General features: G+C 50.4%; 1 protein-coding gene across 7 annotated transcripts in view; it reads right to left on the reverse strand.

Annotated features, from left to right (window-relative positions):
• NCKAP5 (NCK associated protein 5) overlaps positions 1-13,154 on the reverse strand; it is a 264,077-nt gene that overhangs the window by 187,253 nt on the left and 63,670 nt on the right. The window contains exons 1-2 of one of the 7 annotated variants that reach the window (XM_061557711.1): positions 10,335-10,351; positions 190-298 (exon numbers count right to left, since the gene is read on the reverse strand). The exons of 3 other annotated variants lie outside the window; for them this stretch is intronic. The gene's annotated coding sequence lies outside the window, so the exon portion shown is untranslated. Of the gene's footprint in view, positions 1-189; positions 755-9,145; positions 9,320-10,334; positions 10,400-13,154 lie in introns of those variants that run through there. 3 more of the 7 variants (XM_061557712.1, XM_061557715.1, XM_061557710.1) reach the window with 3 other exon arrangements.

A 13,154-nucleotide genomic window follows, 5' to 3' on the forward strand; every position in this document is an offset into this window, starting at 1 on the left:
CGTTCCCCGTAACCCTCAAGTGGCTCGCCACCGTCGCGCGAGGACACTCCGCCAAACCGCTCTCGGCGTGTTTTTTTTTATCTTTCGTTCAAACGACTCGAGGCACTCCGACGGCAAACGATAGCCGCTGGGAACTCACGAAACCAAACCCTCGCGCCGCCGCCGCACGTGTCGCTCATTGCTGCTCACCGCTCGACGTGCAGAGGAGAGGTTGCCATCGCCTCGAGATTTCTCTTTGTTTGAAGGCGGACGCGGAGCTTGCGATGCATATCGCGGCGGAGACGACTACGTGAGCTGCCTGACAAAGGGACACCCGCCGTTACACAACGCCATAGCAGCAGCAGCCTCATCAGTCTCGCTCTCTCCCTCCCATCCCCTCACCTCGCGTCTCCGCCACGGCACGCACACACTGCGCCTTTTATTCGCCGTTTCCCCCTCTGTTGCCCTTACGGTGCTCTCGTTTGATCAACGTCTCGCCCTCTCTCGGTCACTCGTCGCAGCGTCCCTTTGCCGTTTCGTCCATTGTATCGTGCATCCCTCTTCCTCCGTGTCTCTTTACTCATTCTTATCCAGCGCTCGCTCTCACCCGCTCTCTCTCTCTCTCTCTCCTCGTGTGTCTCCCTCTCTCCCTCTCTCCCTCACAGCTTGTTTTGCCTTTCATTACATTTTTTTCCCCTACGCAGTGGCAGGAAGGCAGACAGGCCAGGGAATGGTGGTGACAGCCGCTATTGATGAAGTCCCCTTCCCGCCGCCGAATGTCAAACACGCATGGTCCGCTCCCACGTCCCACAAAACCCACCTCGGCGGCACCGAGTTATTAATGCGGCCACTTCTAACGAGCCAGGACTATTTGCAAGCACACAATGACCGCAGGAAAATCACAGAATGAGTAATTATTCCAACACCTGCCTATCCAGCCCAGCCATCTCAGCCATTAATAGTCACATTGCAAGCCAGCCATGTAAAATGAGGCAATCTTAGGATTAATGCAAAGGCAGAGAGGGGCGGTGGGGTGGGAGAGTTCATAACGATAATACACGTTGTGATCATTGGCAGCCCCTTGTCAATGCAAATGCCAGATGAAGGCCTCCCCACGCCGTGTTGGGGGTCGGGGTTGTTGGGTCACGCTGGCTGGTGAACCACACTCAGATCACCAGATTCACAAAGCAGCGAGCTACTGCACTACTGCACCAACGCACCAACTCAGGGAGGTGATGCCAACTCACTTTCTTGCAAGAGAGACTTGGTGTCTCATCAGGCTCTGCCCATCATAACGACCATCATCATTCCACTGCTAGATGAAGGCCCTCCCCACACCGTCATTACCCATCACGGTACACTGCTGTTACCATCCTTCTCACTGCTGCACATGAACGGAGATCACCACTCCATCTCCACGGTGGTCATACTCTTGGATGCATTCCTCCTTAAGTGATTCATTATTTTGGTACCAATTATGACCAACAGGCCCGGAGAATAGAAATCACATTTGGTCTGGCAAAAGCGTGTCTCATCATTACAAAGCAACATTGAGCTCAAAGCTAAACATAGACCGAATTGAAATAAAGAATTCTGAAATCACTCGTGGTTTTAGAACAATCCTTGTGGTGGTTGAAAAAAAAAAATCAAACCAACGATGCGATGGCTTAGCAAGATTCTGCATACAATTTTGGTTCAAGGTAATTATGTTTTTAAATTGCGGTGAATAATGGCGCCGACACTGACTGCAACAGTGACCTGAATCCATGACATTGAGCACATACACAGCGAAGAGCATCAACACTTACACACGCCATTTCGGAGCGTGTTTTGTGAGCTTAAGAATCAACATGTCTAGAATGAATCGATGTATCGCTCCACTCCTACAGGGCACGCACGCTCGTAGGCCCACGATGCAATTTAGACGCCAGGCAAATCTCACAAGAGCCACCACGGGGCATGTTCCACAAGATTTCCTGTGCAAGGCAGCCTGCCCATCATGTGTGTCATGTGATCTATAGTTATCACAAGCCACTGAAATCACCTGTCAGCACCACACTCTTCACGACAGCCCCAGCAGCTGAGGCAAGTCCTCTTCCTTCTGAACCTGACCCCCATTGCACGCTCCTCACACCCCGTATCTCTTCACCCGGAGACCGGTTAACATTTTACGTCTACAGTTACGCAGCTGTGAACGTTCAATACATGCTAACATTTCTGAATGCATCGAAAATCCTGATGATAATTAATCAATGTGTCCTCGGTTAATAATAAAAATAGTAATTGTATAATGACTTGAAATTGTTCTACTAATTTGTGTGCGTGCGTGCGATTCGAGATGGCAGATACGAGCACCGGGTGGCCAACCGCACGGAAACCGCTCGGCTCTGGCCCCTCTGCTCCGGCCGACCTTGCCGAGGCCACGCAGAGAGTTCTGCACGCTGGCCCCGTGTGTGGCAGCGCCTATCGTGCGAACTCGGCTCTGACGCTCTCAAGAACGCGAATGATAACGCCGCACGCGGGCTGGCGGCATCACGAGGCCTTGCGGCGAGCGGGCCCACGGGTGGGCAGCAGATACGCAGTGGGGCGCGTGACTTTCACCACTTCTCATTGACACGAGAGGCAACTTCGCTTGCTCGGCTCCTGCCAGACTCCGTACGGCTCTCCGAATACAAAAAATGTTTTTCATTGAAAAAGTCAGGGTGTGCTCTGCATGAAGCAAGGCGTTATAAGTTAAGATGATCACTCTATCCGTTGTTCGACGGCACTGCATTGCTGACGGAGGCAGCGCAATAATATTAAGGCCATTCTTTAGCAGTCGATCACGAGTAATCACGGCACGAGGGGCGTGCGAGGATTTCACGGCGCCCCACGCGGACGCGCCATCGCTGGCGACAACACAACGAGTACAACAAGCGCACAGACGCACAGCTCCGAGGCTCTCCCTCGAGCAGGCGATCGAAGCCGAACGGATGGAGAACCGCTGGCCCCGCACCGTGGCCAGAAGCCCTGACGCTGTAGTGGCAGCTGGGGCCTTTGATGTGGAAACCCCCGCGTCAGCGACCGCGGCTTATCGCAGTGGGCCAAGCCATCTCAAGAGTGGAGCACGAGGAGCCTTTGAAAGGGGGCGGGGGGTGGGGGCGGCTGCAGTGGGGCCTGCGAGTGGCGCTGTCCAGGCGGCGCCGCCCAGCTCGTAGCTAATTTAAATCCGCTGCTAGCCTCAGCTACGAGCCGCCTGCGCTTACAGGAGGCCAAAATAAGAACGCGCCTAGCGGGTTTCTGCAAGGACACGCACGCGGGATTTTTTGTGTAACTCCTTTCTGAGGGCACATTTTTCAAGACCATATTTTTGGTGTCTCGTGAGTTTTTTATTTGTTTGAGCGCGTTCTTTATTTATTTATTCCTTTATTTATTTTTGAGAATGGGTGAGTTATCGTAATCCATAATACGAAACCTCATAAATGTTAACTTTATTGCTCGAAAGCTTATTAATATTTGAAAGAATGTTAAATGCACCAGGCAGAGTCAAGTGTACATGTGTAATATCTGGCAATCCTCCAATGCATTTTATAAGTATATATTATTGTTATTACCAGCGCTGTGGAGGGAAAATAAAGCCATCAGTCAGGTCCTTTGCCACCAAAAGATTCGCGTCTAAGAAAGAAAATAGTCCGCTGAATAATGTGTGGCTTCACAAGGTAATTGCTCACTCACCACATGAAAGCAGGCATGAGAGAGCACGGCTGTTTAATGAGTTTTTTCAGTACGAGACATCATCTTCAAAATGAAATAAATAAACCTCAAACCATTAAAATGGGACTATGCTTTTATTACCTCTGATCTGAGCTACCGCAAGCAACCCCGAGCTAAATAACTTAATGAGACAATATCTGCCTTATGGATGGCACAATTGGGATATTATAACAGACAACTATTAATACTGGGCCATACGGCAGCATGGCCAGGTTAAAAACAACTGACTTAAGTAAAACAATTTCACGGCTGGCTGGGCCAGCTGCTTAAAGGGATTCTTGTGTCAGTCATGAGCCTGTATCTCAGAGATAGTGGGTTCAAGCCCTGGGTCAAAAAGGTTATCCCCGTCCTTGCCAAGTGCAATGGTCTCAAGCCCAGTCAGCCACGACAAAGAGGTGCTCCTAAACGTGATATTTACACTAATTAATTATTGGACGTACTTAAGTCAGAGAGCAAAACGGGCATCTTAAAGTGGGAGAAATATAAAGCCAAGTGCAGCTACAGATGACCTACTGAACGGTAGCACAGAACTCTGTGAATAGGTCTCTGTAAAGTGTTTCCCAATGTGGGAAAGGATGTATCTGTGGAGGTATGTGTGAGTGTATTATTTCCAAGGCATGATTTATATTCATTATGGGTGTGAGATTTGACATTGTGTGCAGTGTACTGTATGCGCAATATATGTAGACTCTTCGTCAAATGAGTACCTGGTGCGGTGTGTAAACATCGCCACTGGGGAGACAAAGGCGGTCGGGCATGGTGCTGCCCACCCACCCTCTCGTGTACCATACCAGCCTTCATAGGTGCTCGCTAACAGCACTTGCCCATACGTATTTTAACACTATAGGGGGATCTTTGTCTTTGTATGCACAATCTAATGCAATCTGCATTCATATAGTGCATGATATGACAGTATGGGGTGGAGCAATTGTCTGTTAGAGCACAGCGTTATGAACCCAGAGACCTGAGTTTGATTCCTGACCACAGTTAACAGATTAAAGTCCAGGGTCAACCCCTTCACCAACATGCAGTGTGACCTGCATGATTAAATAAGGTCAAACGAGCCACGTGACTGACACAGCATGGGTAAAACTTCATGCAGCAGTGGAATGTCAATGGACTGTAATCATGCACGTAAAGAAAATTACCAGGACTGTAAAATAAACCATCTCCTATTCGACCAGAATGCACTCGGAAGTGACATTAATAATAATGTATGCTACCATTACAGGCTCTCATCATCCTGCAGTATGTATCCAAGCCTGCATTTATTAATGACGCTGTGAAGTCGTGTGCCGTGTTCATAATTCAACATTGATCATTTACAACTCCCCACCCCTTTCATCTTCGTGGAGAGTGGTCTGGCGCGGGAATCTTCCGGCAAGTTTTGCCGGGACAGGAATTAGCCCGGGTGCGATCCGCAGGTTAAACGGTGTGCGCTCACTCGATCAACACAAGCAGCCGAGGGGTTGATTTGCCAAGCCCCGGGGGGATGAGAGGGGCACGGTCAAACAAGCAAGCAGGGCCAGTTAGCGTGGCCCTGACTTTGCCATCTTTTCAACAAGAGCATCCCACAGAGCGCGTGTTTCAAACGCACTCCCCTTTGATTCTCCGCGGGGTGGAGGCGACCCACACATTCTGTGAGCAACTTGCATAACAAACGGTGTTTCTCCAGGCGTGCGTGGCCACGGCCCTAACGCTGATTAAAGGTCCGGGGAGTTTTTTTTCTTCTTCAATTGTTCCAGTAACACACTGGAGTTACCCATGCAAGTGGCGTGAGTGAGCGAGTGAGTACGAGGAGCGTGCGTGCGTGCGCGTGCATGCGCGCGTGCGTGACGGCGAGGGTAGGAAATTAAGTCACCACTTGTTCTTTGCGAACTTCTGCACTGTTTCCCTGCCATGATCAGTTTTAAGATTTCCAGCACACACATTTCAATTTTGCTCAATGCATGCACATGTGAATCCCTTCTTGTCAAATCCACTCATTGATGGGTGAGATTAAACTAGTTTTTATTTTGCTAGGTAAGGCCCACTGAGTTATATTAGTCTGGCCACAAATGACGGCTCAACGAAGTGGCTTACCGTGTGGACATTTATAGCAGGCAAATACTCAAAACACATCTTTTTAAATGTGGAAGGAAAAGCCGGAGGACCCAGAGAAAAAATCCATACAAGCACGGGAGAACATGCAACATTCAAATATAGAGGCGTCAGGGTCGGTATCGAACCCATGACTGTCCTGTATACCAGGCGAGGTAGTTAACATCTTTGACCATACTTCACCACACCGGTTGGTGTGGATTGGTGTAGTAAAGCAGAGGGATTATGATGGATTTAGATGTCACTCACAACTGATGTTAGCCGTGGTCTGGAATTTAACTAATGCAGCTGGTTTCATAACGCAGCGTACTAACCACTGCACCACCACTCCACCGATACCTTTCTATACACTGTATCTAATTGTGTTCCTTCTTGGTAATGTTTAATGACACGTCTTCTTTGCCACATCAGTATGTGCAGTGAACACGAGGTATCGGATGGGAAGGGCCTTGTCAGGGGTATATCGTATGCAGGAATGGCAAACAGGTTTGCCAGGAGCACCTCTCCGCAGGTCCACCGTGTGGCTCACTGATAGTTTCCTTGGGGGGAGGTGGGGGGAGGTGGGGGGACGTGGAGGGCGGTGGGAGGCAGTCGGGGGGGGGGCACGAGGGAGCAAGCCCACGAGTTCCTTGGGGGAGGGAAGCATAGAAGAAGTAGAGTACAACAATAGATTTTGCTCTGCTGCCCTCTACTGCCCCACCGTGTCGCGCCGCAAGCTTTCTCCATGCCTGTTGTGTGCTCGGTGATCGCCCCTCCCAGCCGGGTCCCCGCTTAGCTTCTGACGCCTGGCGAGATCAAATGCTATTCCAGGTGATGTCTTGGTGAGCTGGGCAAAGCTCTGGGTATTTACTCTGTAGAGTTGTGGAACACTCGAACCTGCTGCTCGGCTATGCAGTGGACGGCGAGCGGGTTCATGAACCCATCGGTGTCAGGTTTTGAGCATTGTGCTCTTACCTGTACTCCGGTATCCTCCTTTGTACAATACGCTCTTTAAAATTATCCCAAGAGCTCAACGCAGAACCCACCTTCAACAAAAATCACGAGATACAGTGACGATTTGCTGAGTAAATAAATTATATGACTGTATAATAATAATTATTATTGTTGGACAGCCCTTTGTCAATCCTCTGCCCAATGAGGGTCTACCCATATCGTGTCATGCATTTGGGTTTGACTATACTTCACCGCACTGGTCAGTGCGATTTGGTCAAACCGAATGGGAGCCCGGGACCAATTCCGATGCCCGCCCGCGAACTGACGCGACCCTTGGCCGGGAATCGAACTCGGGTGGGAGCACAGTGCGCCTGCCACCGCGCCAACGTTCACCACAGTATTCTCACTCTTCCTCTTTTACAACTAACACATACGTGCGTCTATTTAAAATCCTCGAGTTTGTGTAACGGGTCTCCTACGCACACCCCACCCGCCCACCCACGGGTGCTTAATTCTGCAATCTGGGGCAGCGTGCACGCGCCTTTCAACGCCCCGCACGCGCTCGAGTGAGGAGGTGCGACGGCGACGCACGGATGGGTCATCAACGTCGATTCGCGGGGGCCGTGACGCGCCGGCCTTTAAGGCTGACTGACGGCCCCGGATCAACGTGAACCATCACTCTGGCACAAGCGTTTCCAATCCATAACCGTTTATCTACGGCGTTCCCAGGTCAATCTTTGTGGCACCCGATCCTTCAGAGGGAGTAAATTAAAGGCACAATCGAGAGGGTGGAGAGAATCGGGGGAGCCGCGAGTAATGTTGCAACACCGGATCGAGTGGACAAATAAAATGCCAACTTGTTGACAGTTGTAAAATTCAATATTTATCGCGGGCATCATTAGTCTTTGTCACGCTCGTTTTATCCGGTGCTTCATTCGCTTATTTATGAATTTACATGGTGTCGTCATCCACACCACAATGGAGCAGATGTTTTCACTTGAGAGTGTCTCCATGAGGACAATGGACCGATCGAGCGCAGAGCCATTCCACTCTCTCAAGCGGCTCCTGAAAAGGGACGCGACAAAACAAAATAAAGGCAGGCAGAGGTATGGAGACCTCCGTCGAAAAGCGCCATCAAATATTCATCGAAGTTGCGTTCAGGTGGGGTGGGGGGAACTCAATGCAGGAGGGAGCCTCAGGTGACCTGGGGCGTAAGGCAGGCCAGCGGCAATGCAATGCGTCATCGCGGATCTCATTAATATCAAACGCCGCCTTTTTGCTACAGCCAGCGACAAACGCCGGCCCCGCCGTGCCAGCTCAGTGCACCCCGGCGGCCATCGGCGCTCCGTACCCATTGGTCAAGCGGCGTTAACGGGAGCCTAATGGTGGAAAATATTTGTTTTGCTAATCACCTTTCCATTAGCGAGCCCAGGGCGGGCGTGCGCCTGCCATGAAACCGCATGGCGCCCTGACGCCACTAAGCCTCCAGCAGACCTCCGCATCTCACGAGAGAGTATTAATTGCGATCTCAAAGACCTTCAGGAAAGGTACGGTAATCCACGAGTGAGGTACAACAGTTTGCGGGGTCACAGTAACAGACTCCGCATCTATGAATTTCAACAATCGTACAATTTTAGATTCCTCCACAACAAAAATCCCCCGTGTTTATTTTTTTCCCCTCCGAGATATTTTTTTTTACTCAACAGCCTTAGAGGAGTCTAGCTTGTACTTGGGAGGTCTGAAATTGGGAACAACGCTATCCAGACAACGGGCCAAACAGACGAACGGACCACCGCATCGGATGTGGCTAATACAGTTCCAGGGTGGCGTGAATGAGAGAGACCTGCCTTCAAGCACAGACGTTTCACAAGCCTCAGCTGTGTCCCTACACCTTGGCCATGCAGTCACAATTTAAAAAAATCCACTCCAAACAAAACAGCAAGCTATGCAATGTCGCATCCTGAACAGTCTTGCAACATAACCCCGTGGCAATTATAAACCCATACTGACCTAGATTTGAGTTTTTCAACACAAATATACGGTCGGGCACACACGCAGCACTCCATCCCTGTGACATGCAAGCGGTGTGCTACGCACGCAAGGAAGCTATTAAAAGTGGAAGCCGCGGAGTGCGCTGATAAAGGAACCGCCATTTCGTCTCCTCCGCATGACCCACGAAAAGGTCAATCCCAAATGCACACGGCCAAATTACCCATCCCTTCCGAGTCCGGTTATTTTCCCTCGCCGGCTGCAAGAGATTACATCACTCAATTCGGCATCGGAAGTTTCAAAATAAATACAGTAATGACACTGACATTTATGTCGCGTGAAGCCTCCCCATGTGGCAGATGGAGCAATTACAGCGTCCAGTCACACGTACCGGGAAGGAGGCAACGCTGGGCACAGGGATGGAATGCAGGGACGGCTCTTCGAGGCCTCCTGGCAGCACAAAGCCTCCTGGCAGCACAAAGCCTCCCCGTACAAACTCGCCCCCCCCCCCCCAATCAGCGCTGGAAGGAACCAGGCCAAGCAGAACCGTAATGAAATTGCGCTACCCTCCGCATCCCTACGGATCCAGGCCGCGCCATCGCCCGCAGCCGTGCGTCTACGAAGAACAACTCCAACCGTGCCAAAAGCCACTCCATCTCCCCCTCCTCTGCCAAAGTGAATCTCACCCAGGCACTGGCAAACTTTACCTCGGGGGGGGCGGGGGGGCGGGTAAAACCTTGCAAGTCCGCAGCACTTCACATCTGACATAAATTACCGACAGGGTTTTCTAAGTGTGACCAACGGCCACCCCAGGCCAGTGAGCCCGCTCTGAAATGACCCATCCTTTCCTTCCAGCGCGAAGGAGGGGACCTCCGGTTTGGGGCCACCGGTGGGAGGATGAGGATCTAACCTCTGGCCTCTTGCGCGACTTGAGCCTCCGCAATCACTCCAGCCACTGACCCTCTTGCCCCAGAGGCTACCCCGAGCGCCTTGCTCTTTGACCTCGCCGCCACTCGGGCGCGAGCTCCCGCCGTGCTCGTCTTATCAGATACGGGGGCCCCGCGCCGGAGGTCAGGCCACCGCTGCTTCCCGGTCCTCAGCTCCACCAGCAGCAAGCCCTCTGTTGTTATTGAATTTGATAGCCACCAGGCTAACCCGTTAAGATACACACCACGCCGCTCCTGGCCGCACAGAGAGGGCATTGTTCACAATGTAAAAACACTGGAGTGGCCAATAACGTATGGCATACATGCCAATATTCTGTGCATTTAAGTGCTCGTCTAAATTATAAAAATTGCTACGATTTAAATTCAAACGAAACGCTCGAAGCAAAACCTCTACTCGAACTGCGGCGAGGCAATCGCCACCGACAAACAGACGCGACCCGGCGAGCAACAAGAGGCTGAAGAAGCTTATTGCGTCGTTGCTGGACGACCACACTTCACATCTCTCGTCCCGCAGTGGCGGCCCATCCAGCGCTCGCCCTCGCACGGCGCCCGCACGACGGCGCTCTGCTCGACGCACGCAACAGACGTTTTACGGCGTAAAGCCCGCAAGTCACTCGCTTCTGAAAGACTTACGCGCTCTCCCACAACGCTTCATCTCGTCCGTGAGCCGTCTGCGGGTGCGTGCGTACGTACACGGGTGAACCGTTAAAAATAAAAAATAAATAAACTACGAAGGGAGCACGGGGCTGAGAGCTTGCACGTGGCGTGAGCTCGTTCGCTCGTTCGCTCGCCCCGAGCATAAATAGCGATCGCCCGCGTGGTGCAGTGGTGTCACAGGGGCCAGGGTGGGCTGCCCAGAGCCTGAAACGCAGGAAATACCAGTCAGAGGCAAAGTTACGGCGGTGGTCTGCCTGCCTTACATCCCCCCGTTGTTCCTTCAAGATCTTTAAGGCTTCTGTGAAAATCAGCCGGGTGTGCTCACAAGACAGAATATATCATGGCCGACGTCCCGGGCAATGGCCCTTTTCCATTCCCCAAAGCGTAGCGCATTATAGATTTGTTTACACTTCAGGGGCAATGTTACCGACGAATGTGCCGAGTGTGTGTTGTTACTTGTTGCTTGTGCACCACTGCCAATGCAGCTGTAAAAAAAAGATTTTACAAGAGAAACATTCGCGACGCTCCAGCCCCACAGGAAAGCAACGCGGATCAATCGGGACCAGCACCCAAGAAGCATTCACCAACGCGTGGAATTCATGTACGGTGCGAAAGAAGTTCAACATACATACATGGATGTTAGCTTCTCGTTTTCAGAGCCTCCTCGACACACGGGGCGGCGTTTAGGTGTTAATGTGAAGCACCCTTAACCGCCTGTGAAAATTCACACGGGTCTCCTCGCCATAATCGTGGAGGAACACTGCAGAGCTTTGTAACGCGCGGCATTATTTCAAAGTGCTGCGAGTTATTTATTGAGCTGTGGACGTTAAATCCAACTCCCATGACAGATTTTACAGTTTATGTTGAAATACTCCCGTTTAATGAAGAGTTTAATATTGAGAAGCAACCGCTGGATGGAAAGAAATAATTGGATAAGTTGGTAAGCGACAGAGAGACTAATGTTACTCTTTACAAGCCAAATATAGGCAAATGTTACTTTTTTCCTAAAAGTACTCTATTTTGTTTGTAAAACTTTCTGTTCGCCCCACACAATGATTTAGTACTCTCCAGATTTGTTTAGTTTAGCTGAGGAAGCCCATCAAGAAATGCTGATCTGCAACGGAGTTTTTTACAGGACCGGCTGACGATAGCCAAGAGCTTTTCAGCTCCGAGTAATAAACACGTAACTTTGTAAATGACTGTGAAAGGAAACATAAATCTATCCGAAGACGCACTCTTCTTGAGTTACAACTGTATAATCGTCTGCGACAGCAATTGAGGCCAAACAAGTTTCGTAAAGTAGCAGAATAATAAAACACAAAAATTGTTTACTCGGGTTATGCCGAGTCAACTTTGCATGGTTCCCAAATGAGTAAAAAAATAATTATTCACATTTTCCGGCGACCATCCTGGTTAGAAATAAACTCGATGAGGCCAAAATTATTACAACAATAAGACTACACACAGGCACAAGCGCACACGCACCCACACAGCACACGCTAATACAGCAGTCAGCACACGCCATGTGGACCCAGGACAGATGCCGCATTTCTGCAATTCCTTAAGATCAGAACAAATTCCTTCTTTCCGAGTCTCATCTTTCAAACACTTTAGAAAGCATCTCGCTTTCTCTCGGCTTGGCGGTGCATAGACAGCCCTTTGACAGCACAATGGGACAACAGATTTCGTTGGGCCTTGGAAGTTCTGGGCCCCCATTCAGTTGGACTCATCTGCCCGAAACGTGCCCCTTTCCTCCTGAGCCCACAAACTAAGGAGTGACCGCTAAACTACTAAAGCTGGCTCCGTACTTCCACGACCATTGTGCGCTCCCTCGGAATGAGCATTCTTGCTTCTGTGTATTCTTGCTCTCTCAGTCTGCTCAAATGAGTCCCCAGCTTCCCCCCTCCCGTACAAGCCCATTTTCCATGGAACAAGCCCCCTGCTGCCATAAAGAATGGGCAGCTCCTCCTCCGTGAGCAAGCAAGCAATCTGCTTCTCAAAATTAACCCCTCCCACCGAACGTGTGCCGTCCCTCTCCCAAGGGACGACACACGTGCCTCCCATAAAACTACAAAGTGTGGAGGTGGCCGGCCGAGTGGCTCCAGGGTCAGGGGTCAGAGACCCTGAGCCAGCACCGCTGAGATCTTGGGTTCGAATCTGGGTTTCAGCCACCCGTTTTTAAATTTGGTTCTCAAGTCTAACTAGTTAAATGTCTCAACGCTGACCATAAGTGAATGCACAAAAACATTTATATTGGATTCCACTTGTTTTTGAAAATGTACAGCTCTAAGCATTAAACATAAATTGTTTACCTGCCACGGAACAGACATTTATTCTTGGGAAGTCGTGACATGGTCCCATTGTGTGGTTGACGAGGTGACGTGAAGCGCTTTCGAGAGACGTTCAGTCTGAGCCCTTTCCGCGGGCCATCCTCGAAAGTTCCCAATTAACTTTGCCTTACGACAAAACGCCGATAGCACCGGAATAAAGGTGAAGGATTAAAAAAAACGGAAAAACATCTCTTTAAAACAAAGTATTCTCTCCGACTCTCGCACACGTCACTCGGACGAGAGGCACCATGCAGCCAGCCTTGACAGCCGCGTGAAAATACTTCAACCAAGCGGCCGCTCGGCTTCCCCCATCTAAAACTAAAACTCTTTTTTTTCCAGGTAAGGCTACAGAGCTCTTTTTTTCAAAAGCGACCTGGATATCACAAATGATAGCTCAACGAAGTGGCTTATCACGTGGACATTTATAGCAGCCAAATGCTGTAAACGCGCATTCAACCAGAAGACC

This window comes from Lethenteron reissneri, chromosome 23 (assembly GCF_015708825.2).
Source record: "Lethenteron reissneri isolate LAM-NWPU_2019-01 chromosome 23, ASM1570882v1, whole genome shotgun sequence".
Taxonomy (NCBI): Eukaryota; Metazoa; Chordata; class Hyperoartia; order Petromyzontiformes; family Petromyzontidae; genus Lethenteron; species Lethenteron reissneri.